The following is a 21,370-nucleotide window of genomic DNA, read 5'->3' as shown; positions in this document are numbered from 1 at the left end:
AGTGGGCAGCACTCTCGCCTCTGAGTCAGAAAGTTGTGGGTTCATAGTCCCACTCCAAAGACTTGAGCACAAAAATCCAGGCTGACACTCCAGTGCAGTGCTGAGGGAGTGCGGCACTGTCGGAGGTGCCGTCTTTCGGATGAGATGTTAAATTGAGGCCCTGTTTGCTCTCTCAGGTGGATGTAAAAGATCCCATGGCATTATTTCAGGAAAGAAAGACTTGCATTTATATAGTGCCACCAGATATCCTAAAGTGCTTTACAGCCAATGAAGTACTACAATGAAGTAGTCACTGTTGTAATGTGGGAAAGAGCAGGGGAATTATCCCCAGTGTCCGAGCCAATGTTTATCCCTCAATCAACATAAAAAAATGATAGATTATCTGGTCATTATCACATTGCTGTTTGTGGGAGCTTGCTGTGCGCTAACTGACTGCCGCATTTCCTACATTACAACAGTGACTACACTTCAAAAGTACTTCATTGGCTGTAAAGTACTCTGGGACGTCCGGTGGTGGTGAAAGGCGCTATAGAAATGCAAGTCTTTCTTTCTTCACTGGTCTCACCAGCGCCCTCTTCTGGCGGTTGGTTGATTGACAGCGGACAGTCTGCGCATGCGCACACGGGACGGCGGTTTGGGCCGAGTTCGGCACAGCGACCCCTCCCGGTCACCAAGGGCAACAACCGCGCATGCCCAGAGGCGACCAACCCCCCTCCCCCACTCGGAGCTGCGCCTGCGCACTCGGATCCTGCCGGACGGAGTCGGCGCGGGGCCATTCCGGGGAAAGGCCTCGGTGTCGGTTCCAGAGTCGCGATCGGTGACGCGAAGTGAGTTTTCTCCGCTACGATTGGGTGGAGAATGGCGCGGGGTGGATCGGGAGACAATAAAGAGAGAAACAGGAAAACCTCAGAGTCCGCGAGGCCCCGGACCGAGCGGCGGCAGTTGGACGGTAACGTGATCTCCTCGGGACACGTCACCCGGGCCCGCGGCCTGATTGACGGCAGCTTCCCACCAATAGGGAGCGAGCGGGGCGGGACTGGAGGAGCGAGCCGGCGGCGGGTCCTCCAACCAATTGGGGAGCCCGAGGGGCGGGACTAGTGGCACCCAGTGGGCGGGGCTGGAGGAGCGAGCCGGCGGCGGGTCCTCCAACCAATCGGGGAGCCCGAGGGGCGGGACTAGCGCCGGCTGATTGTCTGATCCGCAGGGCAGCGAGTTTCTCCAGTCCCTTAGCAAAATACTGCAGATGTTGGAAATCCGAAATAACAACAGAAAATGCTGGAAAAACTCAGCAGGTCAGGCAACATCCGTGGAGAGAAATTTGAGTTGACGTTTCAGGTTGGACCCTTCTTCAAAACTGGAAAGAAAAGGAACTAGATCGAAGGCAGGGCTGCGATCGGACAAAAGAATAAAAGAAACAAAAGAAGTAAAAGAGATTAGAAGCTAGACGAGAACAAGGTTGAAGAGCCAAACGAAGATCCCGTCGAAGAGAAGAGCAGAACTTCTTCCCTTGTTCAGGGCCCGGGGCCAGGGGAGGCTGTGGGCCTTTATTCCCCGCATTGGACACAAGGCTCTTTGTCTGAAACGTTAACCCTGTTTCTCTCTCCATGGATGCTGCCTGGCCTGCTGAGTATTTCCAGCATTTTCTGTTGTTATTTCAGTGAATAAATAAGCTTTGTTTCAAACACACAGTGTGTCAAATATTTGATTTCTCCATGATAAGAGAAGACGAATTGATGTTCTGTTCCAGACTGTTTAACTTTTGGGCCTTTTCTTACTCTAGATTATTTCCGTTCTCATCTCGTTCGCCTTCTACCACATCAAACCCCAAGCTTGCGCAGTTTGAGTACACAACTTGTGGGTGTCATAGAATGAACTGTAGTGTCTCACTTACACTCAACTGCCATCAACTGGTCCAGGCAGCGGGCGGTCGAGGGGGTCATTCGGCCCGACTGCCTGCCTCTCTTCCGGTGGCCCTGGAGATGGAGCACGTGGTGTCCGCCGGCAGGCTCGAGGCCTTCCACGACTGGTGGGCGCTGCGGGGACTGGAGTGCATCATCACCCCAGCCAACGAAATTTTAATTTAATTTGTTCAGTTTCACTTAATGGTTTTTTAAGTTACAGTTTATTTGTTTATGGTCCCTACAAAAGAGTAAACTCATCTACACACCGCAGGGACTGGAGTGCTTATCACCACAGGTAATGAAATGTTAATTTAATTATTAAGTTTCCTTTAATGTTTTAAGTTAAGCTACAGTTTATTTGTTAACACAAAAGAGCACACTCAGCTGCAATTCCTTTATAGAACTATCTTGCATAAGTTTTGAAATCTATTATCTGTATCATTTAACCCTTTGTGGATTCGATTTAGTAAAACTCCTCCACACGGACTGCACGTGATAACCTTTGAAAGGTTCTGATCTCTGTAGTAGTAATTTCTGAGCTTGATGGTCTAGTTGATTTAATCTCTTGTTACTAACATACCTTGCACTATTTCTTTCATCGAGATAATTATGTCAAATACTTCCATTATCAGGTCTTTAGCTCCTCCAATGATCCTTTGTTAGGGGCTGGGGTTAGGGTGTAGGCTTAGGGGTTAGTGGTTGTGGCTCTTGGTTATTGATTAGGATTGGGGTTAGTGGTTATTGGTTAGGATTGGTGTTAGTGGTTATTGGTTAGGATTGGGGTTAGTGGTTGGGGCCAGTGGTTATTGGTTAGGATTGGGGTTAGTGGTTATTGGTTAGGATTGGGGTTAGTGGTTGGAGTTAGTTGTTATTGGTTAGGATTGGGGTTAGTGGTTGGGGCCAGTGGTTATTGGTTAGGATTGGGGTTAGTGGTTGGGGTTAGTGGTTATTGGTTAGGATTGGGGTTAGTGTTTGGGGCCAGTGGTTATTGGTTAGGATTGGGGTTAGTGGTTGGTGTTAGTGGTTATTGGTTAGGATTGGGGTGAGTGGTTGGGGGTAGCCAATTGGAAGTTAGACTTAGGCGTTAGTGATTAGGGTTCGAAACCACTATTAACAACACAGGTGTCACTGGACGCACCTTTTTTCATTTCATGTTTTTTAACCTCACACAGACGAGTCACAAAACAGCCTCATGAATTGTTCATTCAAGGAACATTCTTTCCGGCTGGAGCCTGATTTTTTCCCTTCTTTCACATCTCTACATTTCTCACAGAAAAATACATCAGGGACATTAGGCTTTGGGATTTGGGGACAAGAACAGGCGGATCCAGGTGTTGGGCTGGTTACATCCCAATCATCAGCCTGCCTGAAAAGGGCTTCTGAAAATAACCTGTCACCATCTGATTCCACCGTCATATCTTCATCTATTACCCGCCTTTCACCCTCACTAGAGCACTTTTCACCACCATGACCATTCTCCATACTGAGACTCTCTGATTTCCGTTTATAGTCTCAGTGTAAGTGGCCCCTGGATTTGGTGTCACAATGTAAGTGGTCCCTGGATTTGGTGTCCAGATTCATTTCCAGCCATTTTAAGATGTCCCTTACCCTGACAACAGAAAGGCAATACACCCTTCGGGACTCTCGATCCTGACTGTAAAAACAACTATCTATCCTTCTAATTATAGAATCCCCTCTACGACAATGTTTCCACTCTGCTCCTCCTCCTTCTTCTTAGGCAGTCCCTCGGAACCGAGGATGACTTGCTTCCACATTAAAAATGAGTTCTCAGGTGACTGATGAGTCCAGTGCGGGACCGACAGTCTCTGTCACAGGTGGGGCAGACGGTGGTTGAAGGGACGGGTGGGTGGGGTGCTTGGGTTGACGTGCGCTCCTTCCGCTGCCTGCGCTTGGCTTCCGCTTGCTCCTGGTGAAGAGACTCGAGGTGTTCGGCGCCTTCCCAGATGCTTCTCTTCCACTTTGTGTGGTCTTGGGCCAGGATTCCCAGGTGGGGATGTTACACTTTTTCAAGGAGGCTTTGAGGGTGTCCTTGAAGCATTTCCTCTGCCCACCTGGGGATCTCTTGCCGTGCCGGAGCTCTGAGTGGAGCACTTGTTTTGGGAGTCTCATATCGGGCATGCGGACAATGTGACCCGTCCATCGGAGCTGATCGAGCGTGGTCAAAGCTTCGATGCTGGGGATGTTGGCCTGAGCGAGAACACTGACGTTGGTGCGCCTATCCTGCCAATGGATTTGCAGGATCTTGCGGAGGCAGCATTGGTGGTACCTCTCCAGTACTTTGAGGTGCCTGCTGTACATGGTCCATGTCGCTGAGGCATACAGCAGGGCGGGTATCACTGCTGCTCTGTAGACCATGAGCTTAGTGCCGGGTTTGCGGTCCTGGTCTTCAAACATTCTCTTCCTCAGGCGACCGAAGACTGCACTGGCACACTGAAGACGGAGTTGGATTTCGTCGTCGACGTCTGCCCTTGTTGACAGTAGTCTCTGAGGTATGGAAAGTGGTCCACATTGTCCAAGGCCTTGTCGTGGATTTTGATAATCAGGGGGCAGTACTGTGTGGTGGGGGCAGGTTGGTAGAGGACCTTTGCCTTACGGATGTTTAGTGTAAGGTCCATGCTCTCATACGCTTCGGTGAAGGTGTTGACGATGGTTTGGAGTTTGACCTCTGAGTGAGCCCAGACACAAGCGTCATCTGCATACTGTAATTCGACGACAGAGGATGGGACGACCTTGGATCTGGACTGGAGGCGACGGAGGTTGAAGTTTCCCGTTTGTTCTGTAAATTAGCTCCACTCCAGTGGGGAGCTTACTGAGGGTGAGTTGGAGCATTGCAGCAAGGAAGATCGGGAAGAGCGTTGGTGCGATGACACAGACTTGCTTGACCCCGATTCGTACATGAATTGGGTCTGTGGCGGAACCGTTGGTCAGGATCACGGCTTGCATGTTGTCATGAAGCAGGTGGCGGATGGTGACATTTTTGAGGGCAGCCGAATTTGAGGAGGGCACTCCATAATCCCTCATTGTTGAGAGTGTCGAAGGCCTTTGTGAGATCAAAGACGGCCATGTACAGTGGTTGATGCTGTTCCCTGCATTTCTCTTGTAATTGACATGCGGTGAAGATCATGTCCATTGTGCCCCTTAGTGGGCGGAATCCGCATTGCGACTCTGAGAGGAGCTCTTTGGCCACTGGGAGCAGGTGATTGAGGAGGATTCTTGCGATGACTTTCCCTGTGGCAGACAGCAGGGAAACTCCTCTGTAGTTACCGCAATCGGACTTGTCACCTTTCTTGAAGATGGTCACAATTACGGCATCTCTGAGATCCCCTGGCATGTTCTCCTCCTTCCCAATAAGAGAAATTAGTTCATGAATTCGCACCAGTAGTGCTTCTCCGCCATGCTTTAGTGCCTCGGCAGGGATTCCATCTGCTCCTGAGGTCTTGTTGTTCTTCAGTTGTTGGATGGCCTTTTCAACCTCATGCCGGGCTGGGGTTGTGCTGAGATGGTGGCGGGTAGCATTCTGCAGGATGGAGTTGAGGACACTCACGTCGAAGACAGAGTCGCGTTTAAGGAGATCTTCGAAGTGCTGCTTCCAGCGGGCACTGACTGCCTCTCTGTCCTTGATGAGTACCTCTCCATTCTTGGCCCACAGAGGGGTAGGGCCTTGGGTGCTTGGGCTGTAGATGGTCTTGACTGTGCTAAAGAATCCACGCACGTCATGGTTGTCGGCTAGCTGCTGGATCTCCTGCACGTTCTCCACCCACCATCTGTTCTTTAGGTCGCGAATTTTCTGTTGGACCTCGGCCTTCAGGCGTCTGTAGAGCTGCTTTCTTGCTCTCGAGTTGTGTTGCTGTTTCCAGATCAGGAATGCCTTGTGCTTGTGGCTTATTAGCTCCTGGATCTCCTGGTCATTCTCTTTGAACCAGTCTTGGTGTTTCCTGGTTGAGTGACCGAGCGTCTCTTCACAGGTGCTGATTATGGAGGCCTTGAGTGCAGACCAGTCGCTGTGGGCACTCTGTGTCTCTGCATCACTGGGAGTCGTCAGGTGTTTGTGAGGCACAGGCTGAATAGGGCTTTCTTAGCAGGGTCTTTGAGTGCTCCAGCGTTAATTTTCCTGTGGCATTGTTTCTGTTGCCGCCGCTGTTTTGGGGCTACATTGATGGAGATGACAGAGCGGATTAGGCGGTGGTCTGCCCAGCAGTCGTCAGCTCCTGTCATGGTGCTGGTAATGCGGATGTCCTTGCAGTTCCTCGCTCGGAAAATGACATACTCCAGCAGATGCCAGTGCTTGGAGCGAGGGTGCTGCCATGAAGCCTTGTACTTGTCTCTCTGACAACAAGGTGTTGGTTATGACAAGGCCATGTTCTAAACATTTTGACAGGAGGAGGGTACCGTTGGAGTTGGCTTTCCCTACCCCCTCTCTGCTGATCACATCTCCCCAGAGGTCTGTGTCCTTTCCAACTCTGATGTTAAAGTCGCCAAGGAGGATCAGCTTGTCGCCCATTGGGACTCAGGTCAGGGATTTTTCGAGGCTGGAATAGAATTCCTCTTTGGTCTCGTCTGGGGCTTCGAATGTTGGGGCATATGCACTGATGACCATAGCGCACTGGTTCCGGGCTAGGGTGAGCTGAAGAGTCATGAGGCGCACGTTTATACCGCTAGGAGAGTCTCTGAGATGCCCAACTAGTTCATTTTTTATGGCGAAGCCTACCCCATGGAGGCGGCGTTCTTCTTCAGGTTTGCCTTTCCAGAAGGTGTAGCCACCAACTTGCTCCTTGAGCTGGCCTTCCCCTGCCCGCCGGGTCTAACTTAGGGCGGCGATGTCAATGTTGAAACGTCTGAGCTCCCGGGCAATGTTCCGGTCTGTCACTGTTGGGGTTGTCCATGAGGGTCCTGACGTTCCAGGTCCCGAACTTCATTTTAAAGGGTGGGAGATGCCTATGCGTGAATTATTTTAACGTGGGTCCCTGGATTTGGTGTCACAATGTAAGTAGTCCCTGGATTTGGTGTCCAGATTCATTTCCAGCCATTTTAAGATATCCCTTACCCTGACAACAGAAAAGCAATACACCCTCCGGGACTCTCAATCCTGACTCTAAAGACTACTATCTATCCTTCTAATTATAGAATCCCCTATACGACAATTTTTCCACTCTGCGCCTCCACCCCTTGACAGCCTCCTGTTCCATGATGCCTTGGGCAGCATTCTAGCTGTCCTTCCCAGTCTTTCTCCTTATCCTTACAGGTATTGAGTACTTTGTACCTGTTGGACAGGAGCAGTGTCTGCAGGACTTCCTTCACTGGTTCTCCTACATTCCCCTTACCGGCTGACTGACAGTCACACTCTCCCCTTCCTGTACCTGTGCTTTCTTCTGGTGTGTGACTGTACTCGAGTAAATTATCCAGTATTTCCTGCTCCTCCCTTATATGTCGGAGTGTCTCTAGCTCGGACTCCAGCTCACCGACTCTGAGCTGGAATGTCATGAGACAGAGACATTTGCTGCAGATGTGGCCGTCTGGAACAGTCTGGTTGTTCACAAACTCCCACATACTACAATCCCCACACACTGCCTGGTCTTTATTAATGAATGAATGAATTTATTTTTTGTTATCTGCAGTTTACTTCTTGAACTCTGATTAATTACTTTGCTATTTATCAGTTATGAGCATCTTTAAAAGCAGTTAGAATTTAATCACTTACCTCGTTTTCCTTTGGCTTACATTTACTTGCACTAATAAATCCTTACTAAGGCAAGCTTAACACTAAACACTAAAGAGACTAAACACACAAAGGGTTATCGATATTCTTACCGATATACTTATGATAATTTGCTCTGCTGTGTGTTGATTATAACATCACTTTTTCTGTGTCCTCCGGTGCGATTATTTATTATTTACTGTTGCTCCTTGGTTTAAATTACTGAGCACCCTCTTCCCCCTCAGCATCCAATTCCCATTCTCACCAAATTCCCCTTACCACTCTGTTTAGCAAGCCACTCCGTTTAGCAGATTGTCCAGCTCTGTGCCACACCGCTCATCGTCTTCCTATTCCCTCCTCCAAAGGTATCTCTGACCTCAGCTATTCCACTCACTTTTCCTCCACATTCTTTGACTAAAATGGCAGCTAGTATTACCCAGAACACTCCGCGCACTAGAATAGGCCCTATCAAAGCTGCAGGGTCGGTGTGCGCAGGCGCAGGGAGGGCTCTTTGCGGGGCGGGTCCCACGCGTGCACAGTCAGTGCCACCAGTCGGGTGATGGAGACGGAAGGCGGAGAGAAGATTCCGGAGCAGGGAGGAGGCGGTGGAGCACAGGGGGGCAATAGAACCGGTGGGGAGGCTTTATAAACACCCGGGGTGGGCCTCATGCCCTGAACAAGAGCTACCGGGCCAGGCGTTTGCCCCAAGCGGGGCGGCAGCTGCGGGGCTTTCTCCCGGTGACAGGCCCGGGTTAACGGCCACCATCTTGGGAGGCTCAGGGGCAGCAGGGCACATGCGCGGCCCCCTTGGCCAGGAACCAGGAGGAGAGAATCTTGTCAATTTCTATCCTGGACTCACAGTGATGGCTTTTGTAAACTCCTTTTACAGGCTGTGAGAAGGGCAGCATTTACACACCGCAAACTCAAACCAAACATCACGTCAAGATCTGACAGAGTCACTCCATTCATCAGGACCTGAATATCATCGGCCTCTGAATGTGGAAGGAGAAATGTTTGTTCTGCCTGTGGGAAAAGATTTCAAACATCAGTGTGACTGGAAAGGCACCGAGACACACACACCTGAGTGAGAGTGTTCCAGTGCACTGACTGTGGAAAGAGCTTTAACCAGTTACACAGCCTGAAAAATATCACCCCATTCACAGCGGGGAGAAACCGTACACGTGTTGTGTGTGGACGAGGCTTCAACTGATTGTCCAACCTGGAGACACACAAGGACACCCGCACCATGGAGAAACCGTGGAAATGTGGGGACCGTGGGATGGGATTCAATTACCCATCTGAGCTGGAAACTCATTGATGCAGTCACACTGGGGAGAGGCCGTTTACCTGTACCGTGTGTGGGAAGGGATTCACTCAGTCATCCAGCCTCTATACACACTAGAGAGTTCATACTGGAGAGCGACCGTTCACCTGCATTGAATGTGGGAAGGGATTTACTGCTTTATCAACCCTCGTGACACACCAGCGAGTTCACACTGATAAGAGACCTTTTAAATGTTCTGACTGTGAGAAGAGCTTTAAAAGCACAAAGGATCTGTTGACACACCAACGAGTTCACACTGGGGAGAGGCCATTCATCTGCTCCATGTGTGGGAAGGGATTCACTCAGTCATCCCACCTTCTGACACATCAACTTGTTCACTCTGATAACAAACCTTTTAATTGTTCTGACTGTGAGAAGTGCTTTAAAAGTAAAAAGGATTTATTGATACACCGACGCACCCACACTGGGGAGAGGCCATTCACTTGCTCCATGTGTGGGAAGGGATTCACTTGTTCGTCCCACCTTCTGACACACCAACTTGTTCACTCTGATAAGAGACCGTTTCAATGTTCTGACTGTGAGAAGAGCTTTAAAAGCAAACAGCACCTGCTGAAAAACCAACGCACTCACACTGGGGAGAGGCCATTCATCTGCTCCGTGTGTGGGAAGGGATTCACCCGATCATCCCACCTGTTGAGACACCAGTGATTTCACACTGGGGAGAGGCCATTCATGTGCACTGAGTGCGGGAAGGGATTCACTGATTTATCCGACCTTCTGACACACCAGCGAGTTCACACCAGGGAGAGACCGTTCACCTGCTCTGTGTGTGGGAAGGGATTCACTCAATCATCCCACCTCACCGAACACCGACATGTTCACACTGATGAGAGACCTTTTGAATGTTCTGACTGTGAGAAGAGCTTTAAAAGCACAAGTGGTCTGCTGAAACACCAATGCACTCACGCTGGGGAGAGGCCATTCACCTGCTCCGTATGTGGGAAAAGATTTACTGATTCATCCTACCTGCTGACACACCAGCGAGTTCACACTGGAGAGAGGCCGTTCACCTGCTCCACGTGTGGCAAGGGATTCACGGATTCCTACAACCTGCTGGCACACCAACCTGTTCACACTGGGGAGTGGCCATTCACCTGCTCCATGTGCGGGAAGGGATTCACTGATTCATCCAACCTGCTGACACACCAGCGAGTTCACACCGGGGAGAGGCCGTTCACCTGCTCCGTGTGTGGGAAGGGATTCACTCAGTCATCCTCCTTACTGAGACACCAGCAAGTTCACGACCGACTGCAGAGGTTGGATTCTGCTGTTATTGCTGCTGTTAATCACACCCAGGACTGAACCATGATGATTCTGACAATTGGGGTTTGTTTCTGCTGATGTTTATAATCCTATAGCTGGGCTGGAGATTAATATTTTGGATAAATGTCAAATAAATCAGCTTTGTTTCAAACACACTTTGTGTTGAGTCTGTGCTGTCTCCATGATAAGAGACGATTCATTGATGTCCTGTTACTGACTGCTCCATTTTTGGGCCGTTTCTCCTTTCTTACTCTGGATTATTTCGGTTCTGATCTAATTGACCTTCTACCATCCTGGGAGTCCCATGGTACAACAATAATGGAGTTGTTGACTAATCACAGCGATCAATCTCTATCAATGAGTCTACAACAGACCCAGACATGAGGTGAGGAAAACCCCAGTGGTGGAGAGCTTTCGGAGCCATCGGACCAAAGACACCTCTTCCTCCCAAGCATTCTACACTGACCACATGTCATGTCTCAAATTACTCACACACTGTGTCCCCAAAATCTTATTCTATGAATGAAATCGGTCCAATTTACATTTGAATGAATCAACACTAACTGCTTCCACTGTCTCCCTGGGGAGCCTGTCCCATAGATTGACCACTCACTCACTGAAATATTGTTTCCACAGATTGGATTTGAATTTACCCCCTTCAAGCGCAGGCCGTGTCCTCTGGTTCTACTGTTCTGGACAGGGTGAAATAACTTGTCATGCTCTACATTATCCAGTCCCTTTAGAATCCTAAAAACAGCAATCCTATCACCTCTCGACCTTCTCTTTCCAGTGTGAACAGCCCCAGTTTACATAACCTGGACATGTTGGCTCGATACTCAGTTAAATTCTGACACAAACCCTTTGATGCTTCTTAAATTGCATTAACCGACACTTCACAGAATCCTAGAATGATACAGCACAGAAGGGGGCCATTCGGCCCATCGTGCCTGTGCAGCTCTCTGAAAGATCCATCCAATTACAAAAGCAAAATACTGTGGCTGCTGGAAATCTGAAATAAAGAGAGAAAATGCTGGAAATCCTCAGCAGGTCAGACAGCATCTGTGGAGAGAGAAACAGAATTAACGGTTCAGGTCACAGACCTTCCGTCAGAACCTTTCATCACACATTATAATTTAATGTATTACTCACTCTGGTTTAAGCTTATATTGTGGTTAATAACGGCAAACTCTGTTGTTTCTCCTGATCTGATTACAGTTTCCAACCAGTCGATTCAGTGGAATGTCCTATCAGTGTTGCCATGGCGACCTGTCTGCAGCGAAACGCCTGTTTGACTTCTTGAAAGTGCAAAGTGTCTGCGGACACACCAGCGAGTTCACACTGGGGAGAAGCAGTTCACCTGCTCCGTGTGTGGGAAGGGATTCAGTCTATCGTCCAACCTGCTGACACACCAACACACCCACACTGGGGAGAGGCCGTTCACCTGCTCCTTGTGTGGGAAGGGATTCAGCCTATCATCCAACCTGCTGACACACCAACACACCCACACTGGGGAGAGGCCGTTCACCTGCTACATGTGTAGGAAGGGATTCAGTCTATCGTCCAACCTGCTGCCACACCAACACATCCATTGGGGAGAGGCCGTTCACCTGCTCCATGTGTGGGGAGGGATTCAGTCTATCATCCAACCTGCTGAGACACCAGCGAGTTGACACTGGGGAGAGGCCGTTCACCTGCTCCGTGTGTGGGAAGGGATTCACTCGGTCATCCCACCTGCTGAGACACCAGCGAGTTCACAAGTGACTGCAGGTTTGGATTCTGCTGTTATTGCTGCTGTTAATCACATCCAGGACTGAACCATGTTCATTCTGACAGTTGGGGTTTGTTTCAGCTGATGTTAGTAACCCCTATAACTGGGCTGAAGTTTAATCTGTATCAATGTCAAATAACCGAGCTTTGTTTCACACAAACGCAGTGTGTCGGGTCCTTGATATCTCGACAATACGACGAGCTGATTGAGGACTTGTTACAAACTGAGTGGAATCCATCTGAGAACTGAGATCCCACAACTTGGTAAATGATGGATCTACAAGATGTCCAAGTCTGACAGGACAGAAAATTTTATTATATCACAGGGTCCACTTCAACCCTCCAGGGCAGTGAGCCCCTGTAACATTGGATTTTAACCTATGGGAAATATTCTGATAATCTGTTATTGTCACGGGGCAAAGCAGCCATGTTACTTTAACGTCAGTTTAATCAAACTCAATGGACAATCCGATCTCCAAAGGGAAATGTCTTCTTAAAGCTGACGCTGTTGGCAATTCTGCAGCTCATTTCTCAGTGTGAGTATGTCAGAATGAAAAGCTTTAACAACAGCCGATGTTTCACAAAGGGAGAGCTCACCAGACCAAAGGCCATTGGTGGAGTTTAATGGGCTGTTTGTGTCACTGGGCTACAGGAGGCCATTTTTAATCGAAGGACAACTGGTCCCAGCAAACAGAGGCCTAGAAATTCAGTTTGGCGCCCAGAAAGTACCGCTGCGCGCGAAGCCACTTGCGCCCGCCGGAAATTCAGTTTCAGCGCCCCAACTCAAAGGCGGCCACTATTCAAGGGTTTCGGCGCCCCCGCTTGGGGCACTGAAACTGAATATCGGCGCGCTAGGTGCCGCAGCACCACCCGCTGTGGAGCGGCAGGCTGCGGTACTGCAGGCCTTCCTCCCTCTCTTAAGGGGGAGGTGCCTGCAACAGCGAGATCGCCGCTCGCTAGTGCCGGCAAATGAGCCCGGCACCACGGAGATGTGCCGGGCTCCCGGAAAACAGCCGGCAATGCCGCGATGGGGGGGGGTGGTGGAGGAGGCCGGGGAAGGAGGTGCAGGCAGGCGGCTGCCGAAAAAGCGGCCGACCGCACCTCCGCCTTAACTCGCCCCACTAACGCTACAGGACGGCCCCGTTTTCTGATTGCTGTTTGCGGCCGCTGCGGAAGAGGCGGCCGCAACTAAATATGGCGGTCGGGCCGGTAGCGGGGCACTGTGCACACCAATGACGTCATCGGTGGTGGCGCAGCGCTACTGGCTAACGCCGCCATTACCGCAGCGCTGAATATCGGCGAAAGCTCAGCAAGTGGCGCAAAAGCCCTCTTTGGGCGAAAAATGGGCGCAAAGCCGACTGAATTTCTAGCCCAGAGAGTTTAACAGACTGTCCCTGGTCCACTCGAACTCTCAACTTCACTCTCTCTCTCTCCCTGGGAGTGTTTGATGGGACAGTGTAGAGGGAGCTTTACTCTCTATCTAACCTGTGCTGTACCTGCCCTGGGAGTGTTTGATGGGACAGTGTAGAGGGAAATTTACTCTGTATCTAACCCATGCTGTACCTGCCCTGGGAGTGTTTTAATGGGACAGTGTAGAGGGAGCTTTACTCTGTATCTAACCCGTGCTGTACCTACCCTGGGAGTGTTTGATGGGACAGTGTTGAGGGAGCTCTACTCTGTATTTAACCTATGCTGTACCAGTCCTGGGAGTATGTGATGGGACAGTGTAGAGGGAGCTTTACTCTGTATCTAACCGATGCTGTACCTGCCCCGGGAGTGTGTGATGGGACAGTGTAGAGGGAGCTTTACTCTGTATCTAACCCATGCTGTACCTGCCCTGGGAGTGTTTTAATGGGACAGTGTAGAGGGAGCTTTACTCTGTATGTAACCCGTGCTGTACCTGCCCTGGGGGTGTTTGATGGGACAGTGTAGAGGGAGCTTTACTATGTACCTAACCCATGCTGTACCTGCCCCGGGAGTGTTTGATGGGACAGTGTAGAGGGAGCTTTACTCTGTATCTAATCCATGCTGTACCTGCCCTGGGAGTGTTTTAATGGGACAGTGTAGAGGGAGCTTTACTCTGTATCTAACCCATGCTGTACCTACCCTGGGAGTGTTTGATGGGACAGTGTAGAGGGAGCTTTACTCTGTATGTAACCCATGCTGTACTTGCCCTGGGAGTGTTTCACGGGACATTATAGAGGGAGCTTTACTCTGTATCTAACCTGTGCTGTACCTGCCCTGGGAGTGTTTGATGGGACAGTGTAGAGGGAGCTTTACTCTGTGTCTAACCCATGGAGAGACAGAGTTGACCCAAGCTGACATTACCGAATCATTAACTCGGGAATGGGAGCATGGTGGTAATGTTACTGGACTCGTAAAAAGGTCGCAAATGTAACACCGCCATTCAAGAAAGGAGGGAGAGAAAAAACAGGAAACAACAGGCCAGTTAGCCTGACATCAATTGTCAGGAAAATGCTGGAATCCATTGTTAATGAAGTGGTAACACGGCACTTAGAAAATCATAACATGATGAGGCAGAGTCAACGTGGTTTTCTGAAAGGGAAATTGCGTTTGATGTATTTATTAGAGTTGTTTGAGGATGTAACTAGCAGGGTAGATAAAGGGGAACCAGTGGATGTAGTATATTTGGATTTCCAAAAGGCATTTGAAAAGGTGCCACATAAAAGGTTATTACACAAGATTAGGGCTCATGGGGCTGGGGGTAATATAGTAGAATGGACAGAGGATTGGTTAACGGACAGAAAACAGAGCGTAGGGATAAATGGATCTTTTTCAAGTTGGCAGGCTGGTACTAGTGGGGTGCCGCAAGGATCAGTGTTGGGACCTCAGCTATTTACAATCTATATTAATGACCTAGACGAAGGGGCCGAGTGTAATGTATCCACGTTTGCTGATGATACAAAGCTAGGTGGGACAATAAGCTGTGAGGAGAACAGAGTCTGCAAAGGGATATAGATAGACTGAGTGAGTGGGCAGTAAGGTGGCAGATGGAGTATAATGTAGGGAAATGTGAGGTTATTCACTTTCTCCAACCCCCCTCACCCCAACTCCTCTTTCACCCCTACTCTCCAACCCCCTCACCCCAACTCCTCTTTCACCCCTACTCTCCAACCCCCCTCACCCCAACTCCTCTTCCACCCCTACTCTCCAAACCCCCTCACCCCAACTCCTCTTTCACCCCTACTCTCCAACCCCCCTCACCCCAACTCCTCTTTCACCCCTACTCTCCAACCCCCCTCACCCCAACTCCACTTTCACCCCTACTCTCCAACCCCCCTCACCCCAACTCCTCTTTCACCCCTACTCTCCAACCCTCCTCACCCCAACTCCTCTTTCACCCCTACTCTCCAACCCCCTCACCCCAACTCCTCTCACCCCTACTCTCCAAACCCCCTCACCCCAACTCCTCTTTCACCCCTACTCTCCAACCCCCCTCACCCCAACTCCTCTTTCACCCCTAATCACCAACCCCCCTCACCCCAACTCCTCTTTCACCCCTACTCTCCAAACCCCCTCACCCCAACTCCTCTTTCACCCCTACTCTCCACCACCCTCACCCCAACTCCACTTTCACCCCTACTCTCCAACCCCCCTCACCCCAACTCCTCCTTCACCCCTACTCTCCAACCCCCCTCACCCCAACTCCTCTTTCACCCCTAATCACCAACCCCCCTCACCCCAACTCCTCTTTCACCCCTACTCTCCAAACCCCCTCACCCCAACTCCTCTTTCACCCCTACTCTCCAAACCCCCTCACCCCAACTCCTCTTTCACCCCTACTCTCCAACCCCCCTCACCCCAACTCCTCTTTCACCCCTACTCTCCAAACCCCCTCACCCCAACTCCTCTTTCACCCCTACTCTCCAACCCCTCTCACCCCAACTCCTCTTTCACCCCTACTCTCCAACCCCCCTCACCCCAACTCCTCTTTCACCCCTACTCTCCAACCCCCTCACCCCAACTCCTCTTTCACCCCTACTCTCCAACCCCCCTCACCCCAACTCCTCTTTCACCCCTACTCTCCAACCCCCCTCACCCCAACTCCTCTTTCACCCCTACTCTCCAACCCTCCTCACCCCAACCCCTCTTTCACCCCTACTCTCCAAACCCCCTCAACCCAACTCCTCTTTCACCCCTACTCTCCAACCCCCCCTCACCCCAACTCCTCTTTCACCCCTACTCTCCAACCCCCCTCACCCCAACTCCTCTTTCACCACTACTCTCCAACCCCCCTCACCCCAACTCCTCTTTCACCCCTACTCTCCAAACCCCCTCACCCCAACTCCTCTTTCACCCCTACTCTCCAACCCCCCTCACCCCAACTTCTCTTTCACCCCTACTCTCCAACCCCCCTCACCCCAACTCCTCTTTCACCCCTAATCACCAACCCCCCTCACCCCAACTCCTCTTTCACCCCTACTCTCCAAACCCCCTCACCCCAACTCCTCTTTCACCCCTACTCTCCAACCCCCCTCACCCCAACTCCTCTTTCACCCCTACTCTCCAACCCCCCTCACCCCAACTCCTCTTTCACCCCTACTCTCCAACCCCTCTCACCCCAACTCCTCTTTCACCCCTACTCTCCAACCCCCCTCACCCCAACACCTCTTTCACCCCTACTCTGCAACCCCCCTCACCGCAACTCCTCTTTCACACCTACTCTCCAACACCCTCACCCCAACTCCTCTTTCACCCCTACTCTCCAACACCCTCACCCCAACTCCTCTTTCACCCCTACTCTCCAACCCCCCTCACCCCAACTCCTCTTTCACTACTACTCTCCAACCCCCTCACCCCAACACCTCTTTCACCCCTACTCTGCAACCCCCCTCACCGCAACTCCTCTTTCACACCTACTCTCCAACACCCTCACCCCAACTCCTCTTTCACCCCTACTCTCCAACCCTCCTCACCCCAACCCCTCTTTCACCCCTACTCTCCAAACCCCCTCAACCCAACTCCTCTTTCACACCTACTCTCCAACACCCTCACCCCAACTCCTCTTTCACCCCTACTCTCCAACCCCCCTCACCCCAACTCCTCCTTCACCCCTACTCTCCAAACCCCCTCACCCCAACTCCTCTTTCACCCCTACTCTCCAAACCCCCCTCACCCCAACTCCTCTTTCAACCCTACTCTCCTAACCCGCTCACCCCAACTCCTCTTTCACCCCTACTCTCCAACCCCCTAACCCCAACCCCTCTTTCACCACTACTCTCCAACCCCCTAACCCAACCATTCTTCACCCCTACTCTCCAAACCTCCTCACCCCAACTCCTCTTTCACCCCTACTCTCCAACCCTCCTCACCCCAACTCCTCTTTCATCCCTACTCTCCAACCCCCCTCACCCCAACTCCTCTTTCATCCCTACACTCCAACCCCCCTCACCCCAACTCCTCTTTCACCCCTACTCTCCAACCCCCCTCACCCCAATTCCTCTTTCACCCCTACTCTCCACCACCCTCACCCCAACTCCTCTTTCACCCCTACTCTCCAACCCTCCTCACCCCAACTCCTCTTTCACTTCTACTCTCCAACCCTCCTCACCCCAACTCCTCTTTCACCCCTACTCTCCAACCCCCTCACCCCAACTCCTCTTTCACCCCTACTCTCCAACCCCCTCACCCCAACTCCTCTTTCACCCCTACTCTCCAACCCTCCTCACAACTCCTCTTTCACCCCTACTATCCAAAACCCCTCACTGCAATTCCTCTTTCACCCCTACTCTCCAACCCCCCACACTCCAACTCCTCTTTCACCCCTACTCTCCAACCCCCTCACCCCAACTCCTCTTTCAACCCTACTATCCAACCCCCCTCACTCCAACTCCTTTCACCCCTACTCTCCAACACCCCTCACCCCAACTCCTCTTTCACCCCTACTCTCCAACCCCCCTCACAACTCCTCTTTCACCCCTACTATCCAACCGCCCTCACTCCAACTCCTTTCACTCCTACTCTCCAACCCTCCTCACCCCAACTCCTCTTTCACCCCTACTCCCCAACCCCCTCACCCCAACTCCTCTTTCACCCCTACTCTCCAACCCCCCTCACCCCAACTCCGCTTTCACCCCTACTCTCCAACCCCCTCACCCCAACTCCTCTTTCACCCCTACTCTCCAACCCCCTCACCCCAACTCCTTTTTCACCCCTACTCCCCAACCGCCTCACCCCAACTCCTCTTTCACCCCTACTCTCCAACCCCCCTCACCCCAACTCCTCTTTCACCCCTACTCTCCAACCCCCCTCACGGCAACTCATCTTTCACCCCTACTCTCCAACCCCCCTCACCCCAACTCCTCTTTCACCCCTACTCTCCAACACCCCTCACCCCAACTCCTCTTTCACCCCTACTCTAAAACCCCCCTCACCCCAACTCCTCTTTCACCCCGCTCTCCAACCCCCTCACCCCAACTCCTCTTTCACCCCTGCTCTCCAACCCCCCTCACCCCAACTCCTCTTTCACCCCTGCTCTCCAACCCCCCTCACCCCAATCCTCTTTCACCCCGGCTCTCCAACCCCCCTCACCCCAACTCCTCTTTCACCCCTGCTCTCCAACCCCCCTCACCCCAACTCCTCTTTCACCCCGCTCTCCAACCCCCCTCACGCCAACTCCTCTTTCACCCCTACTCTCCAACCCCCCTCACCCCAACTCCTCTTTCAACCCTACTCTCCAACCCCCGCTCACCCCAACTCTTCTTTCACCCCTGCTCTCCAACCCCCCTCACCCCAACTCCTCTTTCACCCCTACTCTCCAACCCCCCTCACCCCAACTCCTCTTTCACCCCTACTCTCCAACACCCCTCACCCAAACTCCTCTTTCACGCCTACTCTCCAACCTCCTCACCCCAACTCCTCTTTCACCCCTACTCTCCAACCCCCCTCACCCCAAGTCTTCTTTCACCCCTACTCTCCAACCCCCTCACCCCAACTCCTCTTTCACCCCTACTCTCCAACCCCCCTCACCCCAACTCCTCTTTCACCCCTACTCTCCAACCCCCCTCACCCCATCTCCTCTTTCACCCCTACTCTCCAACCCCCTCACCCCAACTCCTCTTTCATCCCTACTCTCCAACCCCCCTCACCCCAACTCCTCTTTCACCCCTACTCTCCATCCCCCCTCACCCCAACTCCTCTTTCACCCCTACTCTCCAACCCTCCTCACCCCAACTCCTCTTTCACCCCCACTCTCCAACCCCCTCACCCCAACTCCTCTTTCACCCCTACTCTCCAACCCCCTCACCCCAACTCCTCTTTCACCACTACTCTCCAACCCCCTCACCCCAACTCCTCTTTCACCCCTACTCTCCAACCCCCCTCACCCCAACTCCTCTTTCACCCCTACTCTCCAACCCCCCTCACGGCAACTCCTCTTTCACCCCTACTCTCCAACCCCCCTCACCCCAACTCCTCTTTCACCCCTACTCTCCATCCCTCCTCACCCCAACTCCTCTTTCACCCCTACTCTCCAACACCCCTCACCCCAACTCCTCTTACACCCCTACTCTCCAACCCCCCTCACCCCAACTCCTCTTTCACCCCTACTCTCCAACCCCCCTCACCCCAACTCCTCTTTCACCCCTACTCTCCAACCCCCTCACCCCAACTCCTCTTTCACCCCTACTCTCCAACCCCCCCTCACCCCAACTCCTCTTTCACCCCTACTCTCCAACCCCCTCACCCCAACTCCTCTTTCACCCCTACTCTCCAACCCCCCTCACCCCAACTCATCTTTCACCCCTACTCTACAACCCCCCTCACCCCAACTCCTCTTTCACCCCTACTCTCCAACCCCCTCACCCCAACTCCTCTTTCACCCCTACTCTCCAACCCCCCTCACCCCAACTCATCTTTCACCCCTACTCTACAACCCCCCTCACCCCAACTCCTCTTTCACCCCTACTCTCCAACCCCCCTCACCCCAACTCCTCTTTCACCTCTACTCTCCAACCCGCTCACCCCAACTCCTCTTTCACCCCTACTCTACAACCCCCCTCAACCCAACTCCTCTTTCACCTCTACTCTCCAACCCCCTCACCCCAACTCCTCTTTCACCCCTACTGTCCAACCCCCATCACCCCAACTCCTCTTTCACCCCTACTGTCCAACCCCCATCACACCAACTCCTCTTTCACCCCGAATCTCCAAGCCCCCTCACCCCAACTCCTCTTTCACCCCTACTCTCCAACCCTCCTCACCCCAACTCCTCTTTCACCCCTACTCTCCAACCCCCCTCACCCCAACTCCTCTTTCACCCCTACTCTCCAACCCCCCTCACCCCAACTCCTCTTTCACCCCTACTCTCCAACCCCCTCACCCCAACTCCTCTTTCATCGCTACTCTCCAACCCCTCACCCCAACTCCTCTTTCACCCCTTCTCTCCAACCCCCCTCACCCCAACTCCTCTTTCACCCCTACTCTCCAACCCCCCTCACCCCAACTCCTCTTTCACCCCTACTCTTCAACCCCCCTCACCCCAACTCCTCTTTCACCCCTACACTCCAACCCCCTCACCCCAACTCCTCTTTCACCCCTACTCTCCAACACCCCTCACCCCAACTCCTTTTTCACCCCTACTCTCCAATCCCCCTCACCCCAACTCCTCTTTCACCCCTACTCTCCAACCCTCCTCACCCCAACTCCTCTTTCACCCCTACTCTCCAACCTCCTCACCCCAACTCCTCTTTCACCCCGACTCTCCAACCCCCCTCACCCCAACTCCTCTTTCACCCCTACTCTCCAAACCCCCTCACCCCAACTCCTCTTTCACCCCTACTCTCCAACCCCCCTCACCCCAACTCCTCTTTCACCCCTACTCTCCAACCCCCCTCACCCCAACTCCTCTTTCACCCCTACTCTCCAACCCCCTCACCCCAACACCTCTTTCACACCTACTCTCCAACCCCCCTCACCCCAACTCCTCTTTCACCCCTACTCTCCATCCCTCCTCACCCCAACTCCTCTTTTACCCCTACTCTCCAACACCCCTCACCCCAACTCCTCTTTCACCCCTACTCTCCAACCCCCCTCACCCCAACTCCTCTTTCACCCCTACTCTCCAACCCCCCTCACCCCAGCTCCTCTTTCACCCCTACTCTCCAACCCCCCTCACCCCAACTCCTCTTTCACCCCTACTCTCCATCCCCCCTCACCCCAACTCCTCTTTCACCCCTACTCTCCAACACCCCTCACCCCAACTCCTCTTTCACCCCTGCTCTCCAAACCCCTCACCCCAACTCCTCTTTCACCCCTACTCTCCAACCCCCCTCACCCCAACACCCTTTTCACCCCTACTCTCCAACCCCCCTCACCCCAACTCCTCTTTCACCCCTACTCTCCAACCCTCCTCACCCC

General features: G+C 52.3%; 1 long non-coding RNA gene and 1 pseudogene across 1 annotated transcript; both read left to right on the top strand.

The window, feature by feature from the left end:
- The first annotated feature begins 735 nt into the window (after positions 1-735).
- On the top strand, positions 736-2,400 carry LOC147093369 (uncharacterized). Its single transcript, XR_015074619.1, has 2 exons — positions 736-827; positions 1,781-2,400. It is a non-coding gene; the product is annotated as an uncharacterized LOC147093369 (long non-coding RNA).
- A 3,735-nt stretch (positions 2,401-6,135) lies between these two features.
- On the top strand, positions 6,136-11,895 carry LOC147093368 (uncharacterized; annotated as a pseudogene).
- Positions 11,896-21,370: the final 9,475 nt, after the last annotated feature.

The sequence above is a fragment of the Somniosus microcephalus genome, unplaced genomic scaffold, assembly GCF_052327205.1.
Source record: "Somniosus microcephalus isolate GS21.2 unplaced genomic scaffold, FLI_Smic_1.0 unresolved_chr1, whole genome shotgun sequence".
NCBI classification, from domain to species: Eukaryota; Metazoa; Chordata; class Chondrichthyes; order Squaliformes; family Somniosidae; genus Somniosus; species Somniosus microcephalus.
This window is presented reverse-complemented; position numbering and strand designations above follow the sequence as displayed.